This window comes from Vanessa tameamea, chromosome 25, assembly GCF_037043105.1.
Source record: "Vanessa tameamea isolate UH-Manoa-2023 chromosome 25, ilVanTame1 primary haplotype, whole genome shotgun sequence".
NCBI classification, from domain to species: domain Eukaryota; kingdom Metazoa; phylum Arthropoda; class Insecta; order Lepidoptera; family Nymphalidae; genus Vanessa; species Vanessa tameamea.
Genome location: NC_087333.1, coordinates 4,118,881 through 4,144,329, shown reverse-complemented (window position 1 = coordinate 4,144,329; position 25,449 = coordinate 4,118,881). Strand labels below are relative to the sequence as shown.

Genomic DNA, 25,449 nt, shown 5'->3' with positions numbered 1-25,449 from the left:
TAACAATATTAGGCCAATAATGATATATAAAGGGTTTTTGGTAATTCGACGTATTCCCGTTAGTTTAATCTGCAAGACAAGTTACATAACGATGTTTTTGGGTTTTAAGGCATTTTTGTAGAAAAAAAATTAAAAAAAAATTTAAATCATATCGTTTTCCGTCTCGCCTTTTTAAATTTGGACCTATAATTATTATTTTAATATTGATAAATAACAAATGTTTAATCCTTTTTATAAATTAGTAGAAAAAATTATTCACTTTTGGATCATTCTCCTAACGGGAATACATCGATTTACCAATAACCCTGTATAATTATGACACTGTTTATTACTTTTAATGAAATAATTAGATTTAGTTTTTGCTGAATGCAATATAGTATCGTATAAATGTTTAACAGAAATATATACAAATATCAAATCAAATAAATTTTATTCAAGTAAACTTCACAACGAAGCGTTTTTGAATCGGCGATAAAAAAATTACCACCGTTTCGGAAAGCAGCCTCCAGCGAGAAGAAACGGCAAGAAACTCGAATAGTCGCTCTTTTCAAATAAACAGATATACAATGCTGTTTTTTTTACAATAATTAGTGTCCTGTGATGGAACCCGAGCATAAATCCAAGCGTTTTTTTCTGAAAAGTACTCATTTAATGAATAATAAGACTTATTTATTAATTTAGTATTAATAAACTTTTTAAATTTCGTAATTGCTAAATTGGTTACATTTCCCGGTATCTTATTATATATGCGTATACCATTGCCCAAAAACGTTCTCTGTACCGTATGCAAACGGAAAGTAGGGGTTACAAGATTATTCTTATTTCTTGTATTAATAGTAAGTATGTTACCTTTTATGGAATACTTTTGTATATTCTTCTGTATAAACATTATATTATCATAAATATATTGTGAAGCAGCCGTTAATACACCTATTTCTTTAAAAAAAAAACAGAATAAATACTATTTCAATATCTGCTGCATTACCCCATAACAACATACCATATGACATAAGACTTACTTAATACTGGCAAAATAGAGATCGGTCTATAATTGTTTGGGTCATTTTTATCACCTGACTTAAATAATGGGATTACTTTACTTAATTTTAATAGATCGGGAAAAATACCAGATTGTATAAATTTATTAAGGATGATAGCTAAACAAGGAGCCAAGTCGACAATTACGTTGTTAATAATTGTAACTGATAGATCCCATAGATGGCTGGTTTTTTTAAGATTGAATGTTTTAAATTTTTTAATATATCGTACGGAATTATACTCTCAAAAGAAAATTCTAACCCATTCTGGGGAACATAACATTTAAGTAAGTCTAAGGCGTCATTGGGTGACGCATTAAGTCCTTTAGTAAATAAATATTGATATAGTCAAAACATTAGAGAAGTGTAACTTTGTATACTCTATTCTAACCATAGCAGGCAAAAGGTCAAATAAACAACATTTGACAGCAAATTGACGCGATATCATTGATCTTTGGGATTTTTGGAAATAAAATTAAAGTGGAAATAAGTAGTTAAGTGTGTTGTATTATAAATAGATAAATATTAATCATAAACTTTTACTAGTGCACAGTATAGCTGAGTTATTTAGCAAATTGCATGAAATACGTCTATGGTTTGTTTATCATTTTTCCTACTTCCATTGGAATAGGTTTAAAAGATTGGTATATATTAATCGTTGTATTATAGTTAAATATGATGTATTTTTAAATAAGTAGTTGTCACTTCACCTCATCGGCGCGGGCGTGTAGAACCTTACAAGTGAACAAAGCTGGAAATTATTGCTTTTTATCCGTCGAGCCTTAATCTATTCAACTTGAACATTTCCAATACAATAGAATCTGTAGAACAATACAATGCATCTACCTTCATACGTACACTTATTGAATACTCATCGTCAAATGTTAAAGGAACGATTGTTAGGTAAAAGTATCTAATTGTTGTGGGGTATCCATTGCAATGTGGTCATTGACCTGAAATAAAATTAACTTAAAGATCCTTTGGCAACTTATTTAAAGTTCATCATCATCATCATGATCAGCCTGTATTACTCCATTGCTGGACATAGGTCTCCCCCAAGGCGCGTCACAGAGCCCGATCTTCGGCCCTTCTCATCCACGTTCTACCAGCCAACTTTCGTACATCATCGCTCGAACGTGCCACAGGGCGTCCTCCACTACTAATGGCGCGACTAAGTGACACATACCGATGACGGGCAGCAGAGTCACCGGTGCGAGAAGTAGCAACCTGCTGCAACCAACCCAACCCGCATGCTCAGCGTGGCGGTGGTATTAATTAATATTAAATGGTATTATTAGTTTTGGTTGTTTTAATCATTATAAATTGTTTTACTTGCTTGGGCAGGCTCTTCAATCACGTGAGAAAAAAAAAGTCTCTCCCTTGTAGGGTCATGCCCTGTCTCTACCTGGCTACGCAAATGGCCCTAGAAATTTAGTGTGTTAATGCATCAGTTTTGAATACAGACGATTATTTCTCGGACTATAGATGTGTTACGCTCCAGATGATTTTGTCTAAAGCCTTAAAAATTTTATGAAAATTAGGTTGATGTAAAATGTATATATTGTTTATAGTTGTTATTAGGCTTGTCTTAATGAAGAATGCGGAAGTGTAAAAAATACCGGGCGCCGTGGGTTCGAGTGAACCTCGCCGGCGATGGTCAAGTCTTGTACCATAAGAATTGGACCAATAAGATCTTTTTCGAGGGGGATGAAAGATCGCTATAACATTACTAGCACCCGGCTGCTTGTAGTGGTTAAGTCAGGGCTGGTTGTAATTCATACTTATATATCTACTGTAATTTCGACTATCTGCTGTAGTCGAAAGATAACTGCAACCAATAGATGCAACATTATTGAAACATGTTGGCACGTCGATACTCGTAATATATATTTTTTGGTAACCTTGACCTTGAATCTTAAAATCAGTTATAAAATTTCAAGTTAAATGAGCTAAACATTGTTAAAAATCGCTAAATAAGTCTAGTCCATCAGTGTTACCTGCATTAAAAACCGAACGTATCCTTAATAACAAAAGATTGGCAACCCTCGGATATAACTAGTGTCTTTTTATTAATGTTAATATGTTATCAAACCAGGCAATGGTCAAGTAACCAGAAATAATTGTTTTAATATACATTATTTCTGTCCTTACATGCAAATTAATATTAAGGAAGTATGATAAGATCAATAATAAATAACAAACATATAAAGGGTTTGAAGTGCATCTTGAATCAATGTATGTAGAAGGTAAATGTATGTTTCACTTGTCAGAGAATAGTTAAGGAAGACACGTTAATATTATGCAAAAATAACCTTAACGTAAAAAAATATTTATTTACATACTTTATCTATGTAAAAGACGACATCCGTGGTCGAGTAGTGTGTACACCGGTTTTCATGGGTACGCCACTCCGAGGTCCCGGGCTCAATTCCCGGCCGAGTCGATGTAGAAAAAGTTTATTAGTTTTCTATGTTGTATTGGGTCTGGGTGTTTGTGGTACCGTCGTTACGTCTGATTTTCCATAACACAAGTGCTTTAGTTACTTACATTGGGATCAGACGAATGTATGTGATGTTGTCCATAATTTATTTTTATTTATTATTATATACTTTGTAAGTATGTTACCGCCAAAATAAATGCTTTTGAAGGAGTTGGGGCATTTGAACATATTCCTCCTGAGCACATGGGACAAACATGTGCCAATAGAAGTTTCATAACGATGTTTATTTACCAGATATTCTGGTATGTCTTTAGCGTACTAGGTATGTGCGTCAACTGTGTCGACGTAACTGCGCGCAAAATTTGTGGCCCCTGTTACGTAGATTACGGAGCAGTTCTTTTTTTATGGTATAGGTAGACAGACGTGCACATGAGCCACCTGCTGGTAGGTATATGGTCACCATCTTCTATAGACATAAGCTCAGTAAAAAATATTAAACATTCTTTACATTGCAAATGCGCCACCAACCTTGGGAACCAAGATGTTATGTGTTTATGATGGCCCTTGTGCCTATGATACACTGGTTCACTCATTCGAAATACAAAAATACTAAGTATTGCTGTGTAGCGGTAGAATATCTGATGAATGGGTGATAATTTACACAGACGGGCTTGCACATAGCCCTACCACCAAGTAAAGGTAAAAAGTAGATCCAACAGCATCCTGAAAATGATTGCGAGCAGATTAGACTGCAGGTATGCGAGCCAGCGATGACTCGAAATTCTTACTTACATTGACGTGACGTCATAGAAGTCGGAAGTTAACGATGCTATTTATTAATTTCTTTTCCCTGCCCATGCTCCAAACTATTTGGAGTTCACGTCCTTCTCTATCCAATCCCCCTCATACACTCCGTCCATGTCTTCTTAGGTCGTCCTCCTCCCCTTTCTTTCTCTATAAATAAAAGTAAACATTTTATCCAATAATGAATATTTTATGTCTGAATTAATCTTTAGTCTATGATAATGGTATTTTGTTATGTTTTCTCATGATCGTGGCCAGGAAATAGGAATAGACGGCGAAATATGTCATTTATATTCAGTATAAAACTGTGAGAGTTATAGTCTTAATAAGGCTGCTATTTATTTTATTTGTAAGCATGTGTTTTTCGTACAGATAATGAGAATGAAGACAATCAGATACTTCGCGAATGTGTCACAATTATCATGTTTTTCATGAAATCGTCCCAATGTGAAATTTAAGTTTATAATAATTTACTATTGTTTAAAATCTCCGTGTGACCTCTTCTTGGTGGTGACTTGGATTCGCGTCCGTGTCTTATTGATGACGTATTACTTTTTTTTTTTAAATCAAATTTCTCATTGCCATTATCTTATATCTGTCCGTCATTTCTTTATTATTATTATTTATTATGGCTCTGTTACATTATTATTTTTATTTAAAAAAATGTATGTGTTTTTTAATTGTTATTATAAACGAAATACCCTTTTGTTTTTGAGGCAGCGTTCATAAGAAACGCTAGAGACGCTCCGAATGAAAAGTGTTTTCTTACTTACGTTGCAAAATCGGGCTCAACGAAAACTATATCATCCATCCTAAATATTATTGAGAGGATTTTTAAAATCGGTAAATTGTTTTGTAGATTACGTCCTACATTAAAACTTATAAGCATACAAACTTTACTTATTTATATAAACAGGGTTTGCAAACGAAACTTACGTTTTCGCATTTGAAGAAAACATGGGTATTTTTTAATTTTTTTTTTTTATATCTTAAAAAATCCCAGGATATTATATAGTAGTAAAATAACGATTACTAACATATTATTGTAAAATAGCTGGATCGATTTCGATGATTTTTATGTGTCTGTTTATTTATCATTAATAAGGAGTTAGGTTGCCGCGTAATTCATGCAAAAGTAGATCATAACACAATATTTTTGTTAACTTTATTTTAAGTTAGCTGTTTACACTATTGCTAAGATAATGTGAAGATTCGACGTAATAAAATTACTTTTTTATGTCATTTTAATTACCTATCTAAGATTAATTAACATATAATTTTAACTGAGAAAGTATGTTAAAGGGTGAAAAATATGCTAAACCGAACGTACTTTGCAAATTTCATTCGTAATTCTTAAGTTCCGTTCCACGCTGTCATGATTAGGAACTATTTTAAAGTCTGATTTGTACAGTACGTTACAGGATAGTATCGTTATTTTACGTGAACTATTTTTTAAATGTAATTTATAATTTAGCGTTTTTTTGGGAGAGAACTCTTTCTAAATTGCCTAAAATGGATCGTATTATTAAAGTCGACGGCTTTGGGTTAAGGCTCTGTCTACTCGTCCAGCGACTGCCTACTTTTTTGGCTAAGAAAATTTTGTACTTAATTTCAAATCCACATAGTTCACAGTAAGGAGTTTGTATTGTTACATATGAGATCAAATGGAGCGTGATGTTACAGACAGGTGCTTAGGTAATACACCGGAATGCATTAATAGCTGTCCAATCATTGCTTGCGTAAACTATTATGTAGTTTATATTCATTCAGTGAAGTTAAATCCGAACCCTATATATTTACGAGTAAAAGAAAATTGATCGAAAGAACGTTAGAACAGTAATACCATACACTACAAAGGAAAATGTACGAAATATGTACATATTTTAGAGACGACTTTATCGCAAAGACAGTGATCTCTTTCAGATAGCCTTAAACCAGAGAAAAGAGAAAAGAAAAACAGGACACAACATCCCAATCTATGCAACTCTAAATATACATTAAATTGAAACGTCACATTTTTTTTTTAAATTTTTTATTCAGTTAATATGGATATTTGCTAGTCCCAATTAATAAACAAAAGTTTAATGTTGTCTGTGGGTCTGAAGTAACACACAAAAATAACAGTAACAGTAACGAATGAGTAAATACTGCTATAGTTACAATAACTTAAGTTTGCGTACATATTTTTTAACTGTTATTTTTAGACATTTAATTTGTAAATTAATTACTTTGCTGAGGTTATGTAATATTGTTGTATTTTATTGTTATTCCATGGTAAATTGAACGCGTGTGAAACGCTAGGGGATATGTGGTAACGACTAGAGTAAATGTAACAAAGCCTTCATTAAACGAAGAAATTTCAATTTTATATTTCGGTCCGTGAATATGAATTGTATTCGAACAAGGAAATACAGCTTTTCTGTCATCGTTCCACGCAGTCACGATTTGTACAGTAATTATTTTAATTTTGGTCTGAATAATATGTATACAAATATTTCCTATGTAAATGTACTTATAACAATATAATCATATCAATAATTCTTACGTATAATGTAATTTCGCTTCCATTTTTTGCTTAAATCTTAATCCTAGACTTGGTTGACAATTGTAATAAAGAAGATTTTATTTTTAATTGGGCGAAAGCTTACATTAGCAATTGAATCTCACATCGTGATTACATCCGATCTGATAAGGCTACATACACAGAATTTAATTGGCAATCAGATCGTGTTGTGTGTATTACGAATTAGTTCGAATGATATATAATATGTATTTTATATGCTTATATATTTCAAGAAGAGATCTTGTCCAATTTAATGAAACCATTTTTCTTACAAACAAATCACATACGCAATACGAACGAATAATTTCTATTTGACAGACATTTTAAGGTGATTTAATTTGGGTGCATTGTTTGTGGTGAATATGTTTCCTGATCATTTAAATATATATTGGTTATAACCGCTGACATATTTGTTGATTAATCTAACCTTAAGTATTACAGGTTTACATTAATGTGCTGCAAAGGTCAGATGGCAATCGCTCTGTATCGAAAATGGTAATCAACAAATTATATGAACTCTATTAGATTCACGTCAAGATTGTCATGTGATGGCAACATATAACCTATTAATAAATTACACCGTTACCTTAAAAATTTAATACATCCTAATATTTTATTATTGGAATGTTATTGTTTTTCACTATCGGCCATTTGATGTTAAATGACCAGGGAACATAGATATTGCTGTTGAAAGAAATATTAACCATTGTTTACGTCACCAATACTCCACTAACCTTGGACAATTAGGACGTTATGATCCTTGTGGCTCACCTCACCTTTAAACTCGTATTTTATGTCAAAGGTAGACGAACTGGCAAACGGTTCACATGATGGTAAGTCGCCAGGGCTGCCCATAGACCTTGGTACTGTAACCGATATAAATCTTCTCTCATATCACCATCTGTTTCCAATCTTGGGAACTAATATGTGGCTTGTGCCTGTAGGTACATTGGCTAACCCAAGCTTCAAACCGCAACACAGAAATATTCTCAGTCCCAGTGGCGTAGCTAGGTCCAAATGCATAGAAAAAGAATCGGGCACTCACCCCCTCTTTAACTTATATTGCCCTTCAAAATTATAGATAGGAAAAAAAATCTTGTGAGCAGGGTCGTGGTTTTCCAGCTTCAGGAGCTGGGAGTTGGCTGATTCGTTCTTTTCAATGCTTAGTTTAGATATCCCCCTCAGCTCTGGGGCCCTGGTGCACTGCACCACCTGGCCCTACGATAGCTACGCCACTGGTCAGTCCCTATTCAAACGAGCTGGCACAAAGTCCTACCACCAAGTAAAACCACTATTATGTTTTCAAGAAATTAACACTTATGTTATTAATTTAAATGTATCTTTAAGAATCAAATCGAAATATACATTATTCAAGTAGGCTTTTACAAGCACTTTTGAATTCATTCAATTTCAATTCAAAACGAGCAAGAAACTCAGTAGTTACACGTTTCTAAAATTTGAAATACAAAGCTAAATATCCTGCTTGAAAGTCGACAAGTATTAGCCAAATTACTTGGCCCCAAAACAATATACCTAATGTCAAAATATAATTAATGTACTTATTCGTAACATTCCTATTACAGAGAATATAAATCACACATAAAGCATTACAATGATATTGACAGGTTGTATGTTTAATTAACAAATTGATGATTACAAGTGATCTTTAGAGTTGCTTCATATAAATCCGTATTACAAAGATCCGGTAACGAAACTCATCAATTACATAACCGGGACGTGCGCATACGCAAGTATCCTGTGGAACTGTGATAAATGTTGACATTTTTATGCCTAGTAATTCTCTTTAATCGGCATTATCTCATTCTCGGTACTTGACCATTAATTATCTGTGTGGTTGACATTTCGTACAAATATATATTTTTTAATCCTTTTCAGAATCTTTATGCGAGGGATACAAGCTGCAATTATTTAATTCATCACAACGTAATTTTTTAAATCGGGCAACCCAATTTTGAGGTATGATATAAAAGTTAATTTTTCGAGTCGTATTTCACAAGCTATTTTGTCCATAAAAAGATATAACTATAATTATGTTAAAACGTCTTGTATCATATTAAAATCGTGTCCTACGATATAACTAGAAGATATAATAATTAGAGTATGTATATACGTCTAACATTAATATATGTCTATCTGAAGTATATCGTCCATCATATAACCAATCTGATCCTATAAATTATAGTTGATACAATGAATTCTGCATTACTGATACGTTTTCACCAATTAAACTTAGCACATAACATCCCAGATAGAAGTGATTTTATATAAATTTATTTATCTTTGAACTTCTATTAAATCAGAGTATAAAGTACATAAACATCGGGAAATCCTAGCAATTGTAAACTATCGTTCATCGTATAACCTATAAGGATACATCTGAAACGAATCTGCAATTAATTTATAGAGGACATCGAGTATCTCAAAGTGTGTGTAACACAAATGCACATCTTCACATAAACAAATCATTTGATAGAAAAATGATAAAAAATGTTTTTATTCCTGTTTAAGAAGATTAATTAAAAGAACTAAAGACGTCTAGTCTGTCTATGTCTAGTTATAGTTAGTACGAAAAAGTATAATTTCATAAATTTAGATAAAAACGTTTCAAATGTAAATAATTTCTTATTTTCAGAACGAAAGTTGAGATAATCCAGTGGCAGTGGATGGAACACGTTAAACGATTATTGCTGGTTCAAGTCCGACTCGTACTGAAACCTGCGTATATCGGCTGAAAATCTGATAATCACATTCATGATCTGGAATATCCTCAAACTTCCACCCGAAAATGATGGAGGCTTTAGCCCAGCAGAGGAGCATTTACAGACTGTTATGAAGCAATCAGCTATTAGATTTATATGAACATAAAAATTATTTCGCATAACTACAGTATAACGTAATAAATCTTGATAATTATAAAGGACTTTAAAATTATGATCTTTTAATCTGATAATATTTAATTAAATCGCTGTCAATAGTAACAAAGTTAATTTGAAATCATATTTTATATGCCCTCCGTACTGAACGCCCTTAGCCTAGACTAGAGATATACGTGAGGTTGAAACCTTATCTCAAAGTAAACGTGGTAATTGTTTAATTTATTAATGTTTAATTACAATGCAATTATGTATTTTATTGGAAAGCCTCGAATTTATTTTCGTTTGAGTATTTCTTTAAGGACTATGAATATCATTTCTAATATTTAGAATTTTTCCGTGAAATACAGGAAATCTAATTGTAAAATATAGACAATAAAATTAAAATTAATTTATTATTCAATCTAAATTATTAATTTATTTATTACTATTTACTGTTTTTTTTTAATTTAATTTATTTTGTTATATTTTATTAATGTGATAAATTATATTAGTGCACTTGGTAATTATACTATTTATTGCTTTATTTTTGAAATAAAATCTCTAGTATTTTAGTAATATACAATTATTTTACTAAAAAAATATACTTGTATATGTACCTTAAAATACAGGTTGTGGCCATCTCATAGAGTCGCACACTTTATATCAAATATAAATATGTTTGTTATGTATAACAAATGTAATAATGACTGCTGAAAAATAAAATAAATAAAATTGATAATTTATTTAATTAATTCAATATGGCGATCGACTATATCGTTAAAAGTAGTAAGAAAACTCGACCAATGACAATACTTGTTATACACATATCGGAGAATAATTGTTCCGAAATTATTATTTTTTATTTAATATACACATGCCTGGCATATGGCCCACCTGATAGACATTAGCACTGTAATAAATATTAATCATCCCATCAGTCTCGTGAATAAGACATTCGTAGATAATGTCGAAGTATCGAGCTCCACCAAAATAAAAATAAAAAACATGGTGAATATCCCGTTTTAAATACTGTTAGTAATATTAATCATCCCATACATTATGAGTGCGTCACCAAACTTGGGAACTTTGGAAATGTTACGAGTATGTACCTTGTTACACTGGCGCAATCACCCTTCAAACCGGAACACAAAAATACCAAGTATTGCTGTTTAGTAGTAGAGTATGTGATGGATGGCTTTTAAGACATTTTCTGCCTCGCACAAGCACTCTGTGGAACCAGCATTCGCCGACGGTTTTGCAGAACCGATACGACTTGGGAACCTTCAAGAAAAGAGCGTACTCCTTCCTTAAAGGCCGGCAACGCTTCTGCAAGCCCCCCGGTGTTGCAGATGTCCATGAGCCGTGGTAGTTACTTTCCATCGGGTGAGCCATCTGCTCATTCGTCATATATCACATAAAAAAATAAATACTCAGGCGGGCTGGTTAAACGCCCTACCGCCAAGAGTAGGAAATGATGATTAATGGTAATAGACAAAAGACTGTTGTTAACCTATTTTAAGTGCAATTAATTCTTTAAGTATGTTATCACGTATATATAATGTAAACACAGATAGAACTTCACGTATTTACATAAAATACATACATAATAAATTATAACTTGACACTTGCGGATGTAGATGTATATTATTGTATTCGTGTATTTTTAATATACTGCTATTCCTCACGATAAATTACGGTAAAAGGATATTTTAAAGATGGCATCAGTATCGAGTATCTTAATGATGATTAAAGTCTAAGGAAGTGTCATTCAACAATCGCACAATGAGATATTAACATCGTCAACGAACAAAGAATACAACAGAAATGGTACACTTGCTACGACTATTTAATTAGTATCAATTAATGGACTATTAAAAATAATATTATATAACTTTGTTTTGAAATTGAAACTGTTAGTAATCTTTTAACATAAGAATGACGTAACAATTTTACCAATGAGTAAGAGTTTTGAAGAGAAGATCCTATATATTCTATAAATTGTCTGGTGAATTACGTGAATATGGAAAGGTGTCTGAGGGTCAATGAATACGCTCGTGGCAAATTTTTTTTTAATTGCAGGTGTCCTTACAATGTTTTCCTTCACCGCTAAGCTCGTAATGGATTATAAATAAAAATTAAACATACTATAGTTTCGTGGTTTTTGTCCAGATTCGACAGTATTCAGACAGTACGATTTTCGGTTAAAGTTCTTGTGTTCAGTTCTGGCAATTCTGGCAAACATCGGCTAGCCGAGTAAGAACTTTCTTAACAGTAAAGATAAATTGTATTTCATACAGAAATAAAAAATGATTTTATTCATAATTTTAAGAGACCGCGACGACGTTATTTTTCTTCGTAGATTTATTTTTCAATTAAAGTCGTACTCAATAAGATATAACTTATTACAAAATAACAAAAGATCTAAACAATATAATACATACATTAATTAGATGTGAAAATATATTTTGTATATATAATGTATGAATTAGAATTTAGTTTGAATATGTATAGTTAATCAAATCGAAATTACATAAATAAAACGGAGCGAACAAAGTCTACGAAGAAGCAACTATTATTAATTATTTAAACAAAAGTAAACGATGAGACTTTCAAAGATGTTTGTTCTAAGGACTTCATAAACGATCAAGCTCGCTGTGCGGAAGTAGTGTATTATCCAGCGAGTTTATGATGCGAATAATTTAGGCTTTTAATACATGAGCAAACATCTTATATATATTTTGTTAATAAACCATCCCAAAAACTTTTCATTGTAAATTTTTCTTTTCTTTGATAGAATTGACTGTATATATCTCACTGATGGTCTAAGATCTTTCCTTTTTGAGAAGAAGGTTTGTAGCTTATCATCGACATATTCCATGTGCCGCAATTTTTCATCCAACAGAGGAAGGTTTTTTCACGATGTTTTAATTCACTACCGAGAACAACATTAATTTAAACGAAATCTAGCACATGTACAGTGTACGTATAGTGTTACTTGCCTGGGCTTGAACCCAAAATCGTCATCTATCTCCTTTTTTCCTTGGCGGACAGGCAAATGACCTCTTGATAAGTCGCCACCTCTCATTAACATCAGAAGAAGCTATGAGCGAAATGTATTTCGGAGTATGTTATATACATATTTGTGTAGTAGTTTTTTCAGTTAGGGAACATGAAAAATACGTCTCCTTGTTTATTAATATAGATAATATTCCTATACAATATCATAGGTCATTAGATGTAAAACATTGGATGCCTTGCTTTAAGCCGGACAACAGCAAAAAGTATTGATGCTTAGCAGTAGAGTTAATGAGAGACTACTCTCTAGATGAGGCAGAAATATTTTGAGAAATATGTATCAATAAAATAATTATATGAATGCAATCTTAGCCTAAAACACGCTCTGATTGACAAATGTGACAAAACAAACCAATATACATATATGTGCATATAACATAAACATAACATAATCAGCCTGTAAATTTCCCACTGCTGGGCTAAGGCCTCCTCTCCCGTTGAGGAGAAGGTATGGAGCATATTCCACCACGCTGCTCCAATGCGGGTTGGTGGAATACACATGTGGCAGAATTTCGTTGAAATTAGACACATGCAGGTTTCCTCACGATGTTTTCCTTCACCGCCGAGCACGAGATGAATTATAAACACAAATTAAGCACATGAAAACTCAGTGGTGCCTGCCTGGGTTTGAACCCGAAATCATCGGTTAAGATGCACGCGTTCTAACCACTGGGCCATCTCGGCTCTTTATGTGCATATAGAATTTATAATTAATATATTATATTATGTAGTTTAGACGTTAATATGAATTACTGCTTGAATTTCAAGAAGAAAATTGTATATCTTTCAATTTAAATATATTAATAATGCAGTTTCTTGCTTCTAATGCGTCCATTTATATAAATACAAACAGAGAGTTTTACGAATCTATGTCTATTTTATTTGTTTTAAATTAAAAACAAATAGTACCATTAGTTCATCATCTGCGAGGAGACGAATTATATAATTTTAATAAACAGTCTTACAATCAGTGTTTTTGATCGTTGAATCTGAAGGTAATAAGTTCTAAGAAGACAATTCAACGATTGCGATTACAATCCAGTTTTAATACGTTTTTACAAGGAATTAATTATTTTAGTCACTCTTTAAAAAAACACATTTACTTTAATTATATATAAGTAACACTATGAGAGCCGAGATGGCCCAGTGGTTAGAACGCGTGCGTCTTAACCAATGATTTCGGGCTCAAACCCAGGCAGGCACCACTGAATTTTCATGTGCTTAATTTGTGTTTATAATTCATCTCGTGCTCGGCGGTGAAGGAAAACATCGTGAGGAAACCTGCATGTGTCTAATTTCAACGAAATTCTGCCACATGTCTGCCACCAACCCGCACTGGAGCAGCGTGGTGGAATATGCTCCAAACCTCAAAAAAAAAGGGAGAGGAGGCCTTAGCCCAGCAGTGGGAAATTTACAGGCTGCTAATGCAACAGTATGAATCTGTCCCTCAACTTCACACGAGGGCGAAGCCGTAGGCGGATATTAGGTTTCTATGTTAAGCATATAAAAAAAGGTATTTGGTATAAGTTGGAACTTTATAAGAAATTCACGTAGTCCATATTGTTTCATCTCATTTTATTTTAATAAAGCAAACTGTACAGAACTATAAAAAAAAATGTTATTGTAAGAAATATACATTCACTACTCGTCTGCGAATATCTCATAAACATAGAGAAATTCATAATGAACTAGAGGAAATGTTTCCGGTTCGCAAGGTAAAAAAAAACGTACAATCGCTTCCGAGAGGAGATAAATAAGATGTAAACATCTGTTATGTCAAAGGTAATATAGATAAATTGTCTCTGGCGAATCAGACATTGTCAACGGTTTTAAAATAAAGATTTCATGTTTTATTTTCTTTAATTTGTTTACATATATTGAGTATGCTTTTTTGTGACAGTTATTTTTATTGAGGCTTAAGATTTTATACGTCTTTGACATATTTGTTATTATTAAAAAAAAAAACGTTTTCATAAAACATGGATCTCAAAAATAACTTCCTGCTTAATAATATATATCAGTTATTTTTTTATTTAATTTACAACATTCACGGGCTACGAGTTTCCCGTGCCTTTTTTTACATTTAACTTTTATACATTTTGGCGTTTTATATTTTATATTTTTACTAAACATCAGCAGATCTTGGCTGGACTTCAAGCTTGTCGTCTTCTTGGAAGACGTGGCCCACACTGACTTATTTTTTTCATTTTAAAATAATAATCCATAATAAATAATATATAAGTAATTCTTTTAATTCTATTTACTACAATGAGGCGGGCCCTGCTCCGCGCTCGATTAGAGAGCGTACAGCGTCGGCGACTCTGATGATGCGTTTATGTATAGATATAATATGTAATGATATAATTATAATATGTACATATATGTAGATTTATGATGCGCATGATATAAAAAAAGAAGCGTATTACAGGTATTTTAAAATAAATTACTTGGGTTAAGGCTTTGTGCAAGTCTATCTGGGTAGATACCACCCACTCAGCACATATACTACCGCTAAAAAGCAATACGTTAGTATTGATATGGTGATGTTTAAATAGTGAATGAGTCACTGTAACAAGGTATAGAACTGCTTAATTCCCAAGGTTGGCGCCATTGATGATTCAAGGAATTAATAATATTTGTAATAGAGCCATTGTCATTGTTCAATAGTGACAATTTACCATTAGATTTAACTGTCCTTCTGATTTCCTATTTTACATGAAAAACACAATTCTACCGAATTTACATTATTCTCAAACGTTTTTATGTAAAATAAATAAAAAATTTAATATGTAAATGTTAGGATGACAGATAACTTGCATTGAATTCATCATAAAATTGTGACTTTTATATCTACAATTATCACTTATAGACTAAACTTGCTTATGGTCGACTTGCATAACATTTTAATAGCTATATTATTAATATTAATAAAATAATTCACTGAATGCAATCTAGCTTTGAATACAAAGATAAAAATGTTATTATACAAGATGTTTACAAGTTATAAGCTATTTTTGTTATTATTTCAAAACTTTTTTAAAGGCGTATTTGCTTTTGTTCACTTACGATGGCGCGGACCTTTACGTTTATCGGTTGCCATAAGTGTGAACGACGCTCGTGTATAATATTTATATGAAGATACGAGATGTCTCAATGTGGGGGAGACGACTAAGTGTAAGGAAAGAAAAAAAAAACCAAATTACATAGAACAACATATTTGAAAAAAAATAACCCCATCATGTTATTTGCTTTGTGAATGAACAGATGTAATGTAACTTCAAAATTACTTTCTTCCTCACAGTTAAGGGTAACCATCTATCCTTGTTTCCTAGGATCTTCCGAGATTGGCAGTCTGTTGGCAATATTTTTGTATCAATAATTATTATAATACTAAAATAATACAATGACAAGAAATATATTAATATATTTTATTTTAATACAATTCAATAAATTTTATAGTTAATGGTTTCTGTAAATGATTTCTGCAGACCGCCATCTGTGTTTGTAATACACAATTCTAATTACTAAATATTTGAAATCTCTACCTGGATAACATAATCAAATAACATAAAACAAATAACATATTTATTTTTAATACTACAAAACTAAAAACTGTGGATTTGTTGTGATCATTATTTTAGAAAGTAAGGCATTTCACCACCTTGCATTTGATGGTAAGCAGGGATTTGCGCTCGTAGATAGCACTGCAAAAAATATAAACCAATCATGATACTGCCAATGTTCTCAGATATTACATTCATTGCATGAAATTACACTGGTCCACCCATACTCCATAAGCGCTATAATAATAATTGACGTGTGAGGGTACAATCCACCTGGTTGGCTGCTCTTTGTCCTAGATTTATCACGTTAAAGATGGTATCCATGTTTCAGTTCCGTCAGAGTCGTCATGACGATTCAATCAACTCGTCTGAATGTATAAATTTCATAGTTTGGTCAATATCTAGGCTTCGCGTGTTAAAACGTATGTAGAACCTAAATTATTTCGTCTGACCGATCGTGTCGACCTAGTTCTGTACGATTATGGTCACGCCCGCCGGTTCACGCGAACCACGTAATCTTTCATCTGTTGCATTGTGGGTTACGTTTTTATTGATTTATCTTTTAAATGTTTTTATTATTGTATTAACTAATAATTAGATAGTTAGCGCTGCTATAATATACAATATACTTAGACCGGGAGATGATGACACAAAATACTAGGTCATTTGTACCAGTATGGCGGTTCTCTAGGGATCTAATTACGTAAAGGCAAAAAGGAAAATGATGGTCATAGCGCTCGCACCGGCGGCCCAATCGCGTGGGTGTTAATCGAACGCGTCGGATAAAAAACGAGTGTCGAACGATTTGTTCCACAAAAATGCTTGTATTTTCAGATAGTCGAAAAAAAAGTAGGCGGTAGCGTAATGCCATACTTCTCGGGTGTGATTTACAGCCCGCCATATCGACGCGACCATCATTTTCCTTTTTGCCTTTACCAAATTAGACCCCTGAAGAACCGCCATACTGGTACAAATGACCTAATATTTTGTGTCATCATCTCCCGGTCTAACTGCGTTTGTACTAAAATAAATATTGTAATAGTACGTTTTACCGGCAGTAGAGTCATAGAGTCAATAGTATATCTATTCCAATAGCAGGAGTTAAGATAAATAAACAACATTGACCTTGAATTAAGATGACATAATTGGTCAAGATGTATATAATCTGTGTTATTTATCACCGATTTGTGAGTAAAGGGTGTTTTTAATTGTTTACGAAATAATGGTAGTAGAATGGAAGTGTTCCATTATAAATAAGGATTTATCAAAAAAATATTTTTTATAGTGTATAATTTAATAGAGCTATTTTTTTATTTATTTGACAACACAAACAAGTAGTACAACAAAAATACACAATAAACCCAAAGTCATCATAAGTAATCCGGTAATTGCCTACATTTTTACAGGTGTCCTGAAAGCTTTTATCAAATCGTATGGAATATTTTAATCAAAGGTTTGTTAATTTTTACTCCTCCTGCCATGGAAATATACTATTGCGTAACGTCAATATTTTGTCATTGTGGTCCACTATAATGGGTAACCGAGTTAGTGTTGCTATACGTAAGGAATGACTGATGTGAAGTTATCTATTTATTGTCGCATAAATCGAGTAAGAAATAATTGTTGCAATGCCTATATTTTCTTTTACATGAAAAAGATGGTAAACGGGCAGGAAGCTCAGGTAATGTTTTTTTTTTTAAATAAAAGTAGCAATGCTCTATTATAAGATATTATTAATATTGCTAGTTAAGATTAAAGCTTGTGTTATGGATGGCGATGACAGTAGCTGAAGGGGCAGGATTGATCTTGTGACTTTTTACATAGATAGATAGATAAACCATTGCGCTATTGACGCTTCAACATATGTCTACATATATAGTAACTGCGCAACATGTTTTTACTTTCTTTCTCGAAGCAAACGGAACAAACGTATGAATTTATGCTGAAATAGTATTTTAATAATTTAAAAAAAGACGAAAACGCAACAATCGAAAGAAATATCTTTATAAAAATACCCTCAATGATGACTTAAATGTTGTAATGAAAATTGGCCCTTTATCTATGCACGCATCGCGTAATAAACATTAACTATGAATTTTAAATAGTTCGATATGATTGTTATTATTATCAACTATTCCGGTTTCACTTGTGAAGTTATCGTGAAATGGTCGACCTGTTTTGAAAACGATACAGTTTCATTATCATACGAATATAAATTAATAATTGAAATGACTTTTGTGTGAAAATTGAGATACTATTTTAGATATTTTTTTTATTTACTAGTGGTAGTTGTACAGTCACCTGGGTAGGGGTGACCCGTGACACTTATTTACTTCACAACCAAATAATATATTCGTCTTCTATTTCTTTCTTTAACGAAATAAAAAAGTAAATAATTAAATTATGGGAACCCGTTGAAGTCTTTTCAATATGGCGCTCGTTAGGTTAACATTACTTATATTTCTTAGTATCGATAACTTCGATTTTATATTTCGAAGTTTCGTGCAAGTCTATATAAAAGTGTTATATATAATATATGTTATATTATATCAACCAATCAAATAATATTTCTATGTATTGCATTCTAGTATATGACGACACAAGATGAAACGGGCTTGAAGTTAAGTCAAATTAGATTGCAACGCAACAAAATAAATAAAAATAATTATTAGAAATATAAGTTCTCAAAATAACTGTTATTTACATATCTCCCTCTATTCTAGGGAGGAACGACGACGAATTAAATCTGTTGAATCCATTAAACCTCATTGATAAATTCTCATCACGTTATAGATTCACTTACGAAGGCGCGTCTCTCCGCGTTGAATTATCGGAATATTACAAATTTATTATATGAATATATTATACAAGAATATATGTAAAATATAATTATTTTATTTCTATTTGTACACACCAAAAGGTTGTTCGGTAACGTTATTTATATCATTAGTAATAAAACCTCTTTTTGAATATTATATTTCACATAAAATTAACAATAAACAACTACAAACATATCAAATTGCTATAAGAATTACGAAGTCTTGGATTGAAAAAGATATGTCTATAATAACTCAAATCCATTCTCGAATAACGTTCGGTAGAAATTAAACGTTTATTCCGAAGTTCGTAGATAATTTTAAACTATACAAAGAGGGTTATACTAGTGGGTTCAAACTTTGTGTTCCTGTGTTTCGGTTAAAGATCGAGTGAGCCAGTGTATTAGAAGTACAATGATTGTTTTATTACTTGCTAATGTGACATATGTTGACTCCATCTCATACTAACTCTAACATTCAGAGCCGTAACTAAGTTGGCGTCTTAAGTTGATTGTTCAAACTACAGAGTACACACTTGGCAGACTCACAGACTAGGCAACCGAAGCAGATAAAGCTAATTAGGATAAAATAAACAAATAGATTAGGATAAGCACCATGAAATGGAACAATTAAATTAGTAATACTCTCAAAATTATTGCGTCAATTCTTTCTTCTACAAGGGGGCATAAAATTTAAATATTGCCCGAATTTTGGTCATGACCCTAAACAGCGTAAATAATGTTACCAGTCTATTCATTATAAATATCTTAGATGCTGTTATATCGGAACTCTTCAAAAAGTTAAAAAAAATAATAATAAAATAATTAAATACTCATTTAAAATTTATTGAATATAGAATTAGAATAAGATATAGAATAATCTTCAGGCAGCCATCGTGAAAGTAGTTTTTAGGAGAACTTAACTCCTGCCGAGCCCTGCTTCTGTCCCTCCTTCTTATACTGCTGATCCAGCCGCTGAGTAGGGCTGTAACAATACGAATATTTTATCGTCAGCGTTGACGTTCAATAAATGAAATTTAAAGACGAACTATACGTTATCTGTTTTATAGTGCAATACTAGGTACGATTAAACTAATTCAATAACTTTAACATTAATGCAATATACGCAACAGTTGTATTCAATATACAATTATTGTTTATGTGCAAACGTTTTATATGGACTGTCGACATGGTTACCGCAGTAATATTATTTTATATGTGTCGACATTATAAATTTCGTAACAGAACAATGTTTAGATTTAAAGTACTTTAAAAAAAACATATGGTCTTTATAATATTCAATGTAAAGATCAGAAACTCAATCTAAAATTAACTGCATGCTTATGGAATTGTTTTCTGGAAACCATTAGATAGATTTAAAGTGAGATTGTTAAAGCCATATAGTTGTATATGGGTGATAATATTTGTGTATTAATTTACTGCAGATTCAGGATCAGAGGTAGCAAGGATCCAGTAGTACTTTAGAAGATTTTGACATTATCAAATTATAAATATCTATATATAACAAAATGGTACTAAGTTTTTCGTGTCAATTTATGTTGGTTAGACATGTGCCTGAAGGCATCAGTGCCTATGATCTCTCTGAGGTTTTTTCAAGTTGCTGTTCGGTCGGATTGTGAGAGTAAGGAAGAATAGAGTTCACCGCATTTACGAGCACACTTGCGTGCGCGCATCCGCTGGCTACTTAATGCTTATATGATCTCAGAACTTCAACAATATCTAGAGAAAAATATGAGAAGAAATATTTTTATTATTTGCAGAGTTCGTGACATTGCGAAGTTTTATGAATTTATAATATGACTTGTAACATATCAGAATTTATATGTAATAAAATGTCATAAATGTGTCGTTCTGTAAAATTAACGGAGACAATGACCCTATGCAGATAGATCAGCGCTATCTTCTCGAGTGATCTGTTAATAAAATTAATTATTCATTACAGTCCGTAACGGTATTTTAAAACGTAAAATTTTCATCAATTCATTGTTTTACAAGTTTTCATTAAAAATAAAAAAATAAGTAAACTTAATTCGAATGTGTTCATGCGAGTCTCTTTGGATCGCTATTTTTACAGGATAAATAAGGTAATAAACTCGGTATGGCTCGGAATATTCTAAGCCTTAGGGGTAAAATGGCTCGTATGACGTGACGGTGAACGGCTCGACGCTCTTTTATGCCGTCATGCCTTATATGCCGCTGCTACATCCTTGTGTGCGTGTAGCTCGGATACTGTTAACTTAGTTGCTATATATTTAGAAAATTTAGAAATAATAATAAATATAATTTTTTACCAAGCATTCCGTGATATATATATATAATTTTTTTGGTATTCCTGGTAAAATTGACATGGCTATTCAAATTATAATTGATGATAGATTTAGAAGGAGCATATATGGGCTATATGTCTCAAAGCTGAATATTTTTTGCGATATACCTTATTATTATGTTAATGTAAAGGGAGAGATAATTACCATTATTTTTATTTTTACAATTGAAGGTGAAAAACTACCAAAACTTAATATCTGTTAATATAATATATGTGAATACTTTTTAGATACGTATTATAATTTATTTAATTTTAATGTGTTGTTAACAATATTCTTCCTAACCAATGTGTCACGGTTAAAATGGACTCCAATGAATAAAATAATGATGCGAAAATAACAATGGATTATTAATTTAAAATAAAATTACGAAATCACGAAAAATATAATATTATATACTTTGTACATACGTATTTTATAATCGTAAATTTTGAAACAGGAAAAGATAACTAGGTACCGTTTTCAAAAAAAATTAAAAAAATCATTCGCCCCACTCTTGAAAGGCGAATGTTTATTCCGTGGGGAAGCGTACGCGCGCTTCAGTCGCCCATTCGCCGCCGCTTGCGCAGTCCGCGTCGCGCGGCAAGAGTTTTCCAACTACGGAAAAATTGTGTCGCGAGTGTTGGACACAACGCACGATCGTCCTTCACCTTACCTGTGCTAGACTGTGTCACTCTGACTCTGTGTTAATATGGATAGTGTGTATGGCTTTTAAGTGTAAACGTAGTGATTTTCTTTACGGCAGCGCCCCTGGTCCACCCTTCTGCTGCTAACTTCCTTAACACGTAAGTAACTTAAATAGTACCTAAATGAAAGGAACATTACTATACACTTGATTGAGACGGCCTTTAACTTTTACTATAGTCGATTAATTTTAAAATGGATTGGCGTTTGTTTCACTTAAAATATAACCTGACTAATTTCAGTAGTGCGAACAATGTAAAGTATTAAATATTTTTATAACGTGTTGCGTGTATTCTTTAATATGTCATGTAATATTATCCTTATAAAAACAATGATAGTTGTGTATTGTGTAATATGTTTGTGTAAGTGTGTTTTGAAACTGAAAGTATTGCGAGAACGCCGAAATGTCTGAGAGGCGTCAGAGGCGCTAATGGGTCGTTTTATTAAAATATTGGCAAGATTTGATTTTATTTATTTCATTCTTTTATTTCACGTATATATATGATATTTCAATATATTATTTTTGAGAATGCATTTGTAATGTGAAATTACTGAAATATTCTGTACCTAATATACTCTAAAAGTAAGTGTCATAAATGATTAATAATAAAATAAAAAAAAATATATTAAATTGAAATTTCCACTATCGTAACGATGAAATAAAACTAACTAACTACATATTTTAATAATTTAAATTAAGTTTTAAAAATAAATATTCAATTCTTTTTTCTCAAGACAATTTGTATATTAATTTTAATACGAGTTGTCGTCGATACTTATTATAATATCGATTTGCGACTTGACAAACCAGTAACACCACCTTTGAACTATAAAGGTCCTAATAAACTATACGTGTAGATTTTTTTTTATCGACTAATATATTACAAGATTAAAGTATATTTATAAGAAGTTAAGATAATAAAGAAGCAAAAAAAAAAAGAAAAACGTGTCGACTAGGGTTAATTCTTAATTTAAAAATAGTGTCGGTTTTTATTTCTTTTATTTTTGCACTTATTTTTTTTTAGAATTAAGGCTCAAAGAGGCAATAAGGAGGTAACATAATATACAAGGAGGTAAAAGGCTTAATGCAATTCACGTCTATCGAACACGGAAAACATTACGATAACTATTAAATTAAGAGTCTCTTTGACAGATCAAGTATTAAAACAAGTTTTTTTTGTTATTCCACCGGTGATATTTGCAAGTTTGAGTTAAAAAATATATCTACATATGTCAATAATTGTTATTTTCTACAACGAATATTTTTAAGATCAAACGTCAGCGATTTGGTTTGTTTTTCTTTAAGAATAGCTTCAGTAAGATTTATTTTGTATAGTTTATATTTTTGTCTCTTGTACTTCAAACAACAAAAAAAAAACAACACTACTTAAAAAATATTGATTTATTGTATGTAATTATTATATCATATGGCAATACTTTTAATTTTTATAATGATAAGTAAGAATTGATCGATTAGTAAGCTATATAGTCTACAGTGACCCTTAAGCGAAAAGGCTTTTTTTCTGACGCTATGTGCTTATATAAATATTTGAGAGCGTCGCCGGGCGTCATGCGGATTTTACTTGTTTGGTTTTTGCCGTTACATCATCCTTAATGGGGTATAAATAATATTTTAACTTCTCACGTAATTAATAAATCTGTGGGACAGTCGAGCTACCTATTTAACAGATTATTTTATGAGTGATTTCTTGTATTTTTTTTTTTTTTTAAGATTGTTTTGTCATTGATGAATAAAAAAGTTATTGACTGTTTTGAAATTGGTGTTTTTAATCTATGTTATTTTTATTGTAAGGCTAACAAATAAAATAGAACCTAACCAAAAGTTTGTCAATTTTTGTTGGATTGGACGTTTTTAATAGTGTTTTCTTGTAATTTTATGTTAATATCCATAATGTCATAATGGTAAAAAAAAACTTTTTTTTAAAATTAAGTGTGATTTTATCTAATGATTAGAAGTTAATTTTTTAATTACGTTTATAAATATATTTAAAACGATGAGAAGTTTACTTAACATTTATCATGAAAAGAAGTTTTTGTACCGTCAACACTGTGATATAATTTACTGACACACTTACGTACGAAAATAACTTACTGGAGATTTCATTTGCTCGAAATTCCATTTTAATTTGGCTTGGTTGATTTTCAAGTTGTTAAGGTAACAGTAAAGTAGTAAGTATGTTCTTTTTTTTTAAATACATGATATAGTATGAAAAAGTATTATAATAGATGATGTCCTTTATCTCTTTCGGTCGAGGCGGTCAACCTCAAGAGACTATTGCATAAGAGATGTCATAGCGGACTAGTGTGAACGCAAACACCGGTGCGATAATTCCCTCAGCATAATCCGATGGGACTACAATTCGACACGACTTTAATGAGTTCAGATGCAGGACCAACGGTTTAACTCTCTTTCCGACAGGACAGTTGACAACTTATATAATTCGGATTGCTATTGAGATTAGTTTTCACAGAAACACTGACTATATATTTTACTGCCCTGACGCGGGGTTTTGAACCCATGACCGGAATTTGCATTCTTATATAGTAGCAACTACACATACAAGTGAAACAGGTAATGTCTGAAATATTTTAGTATGTAAATAACAATAAATATATATATATATATATATATATATATATATATATATATATATATATATATATATATATATCTACATAAAGTCGCTTCTCGCAATTTGTACGCTTAGACCTTTTAAACAACGCAACAACTGATTTCAATGTTGATTTGGTCAAATAACAGATTAATTCGAAATAAAGAAACCAGCACAGAGAAAGGAAAATAATATCAAAATACTGCCCGAAAAAAAAAACTTAATATTCTTTTTTTCAATCTAAAATTTGAATATAGAACCTTATTGTACCCGTGTGATGGGTAGCTAGTTTATAAAGTTGAAAATATAATCCTTTTACAATTCAATGATTTCTAGTCAAAATTAGAAATAAATAAATACAGTTAAATATTTGTATATTAAAATTTTGCGATCGACATTTTGATTATCGTATTTATAACTTCTCCGTGGCAATTTGTATAATTATATAATATGCTCAACAAATGTACGATTCTATTTGAATGCCTGTCCATAAATTTTACTATGATAATTATTTATCCAAGCCTCCAGTAATAGTAATTCTATTAAGATTATCAGTTTTAAAGTTTATTCGTTTCCCATTTAAACAAGAATGTTGTCATTTTATTGAATAGACG

General features: G+C 31.6%; 2 protein-coding genes across 8 annotated transcripts in view; both read left to right on the top strand.

Moving 5' to 3' along the window:
* LOC113403147 (uncharacterized) overlaps positions 1-25,449 on the top strand; it is a 361,159-nt gene that overhangs the window by 5,421 nt on the left and 330,289 nt on the right. The window lies entirely within an intron of this gene.
* Positions 22,047-25,449, top strand: part of LOC113403114 (A disintegrin and metalloproteinase with thrombospondin motifs like) — a 133,613-nt gene continuing 130,210 nt past the window's right edge. For 4 of the 6 annotated variants that reach the window (XM_026643556.2, XM_026643555.2, XM_026643558.2 and 1 more), the window contains exon 1: positions 22,047-22,303. The gene's annotated coding sequence lies outside the window, so the exon portion shown is untranslated. The remainder of the gene's footprint in view (positions 22,304-25,449) is intronic. The other 2 variants (XM_026643560.2, XM_026643559.2) reach the window with 1 other exon arrangement.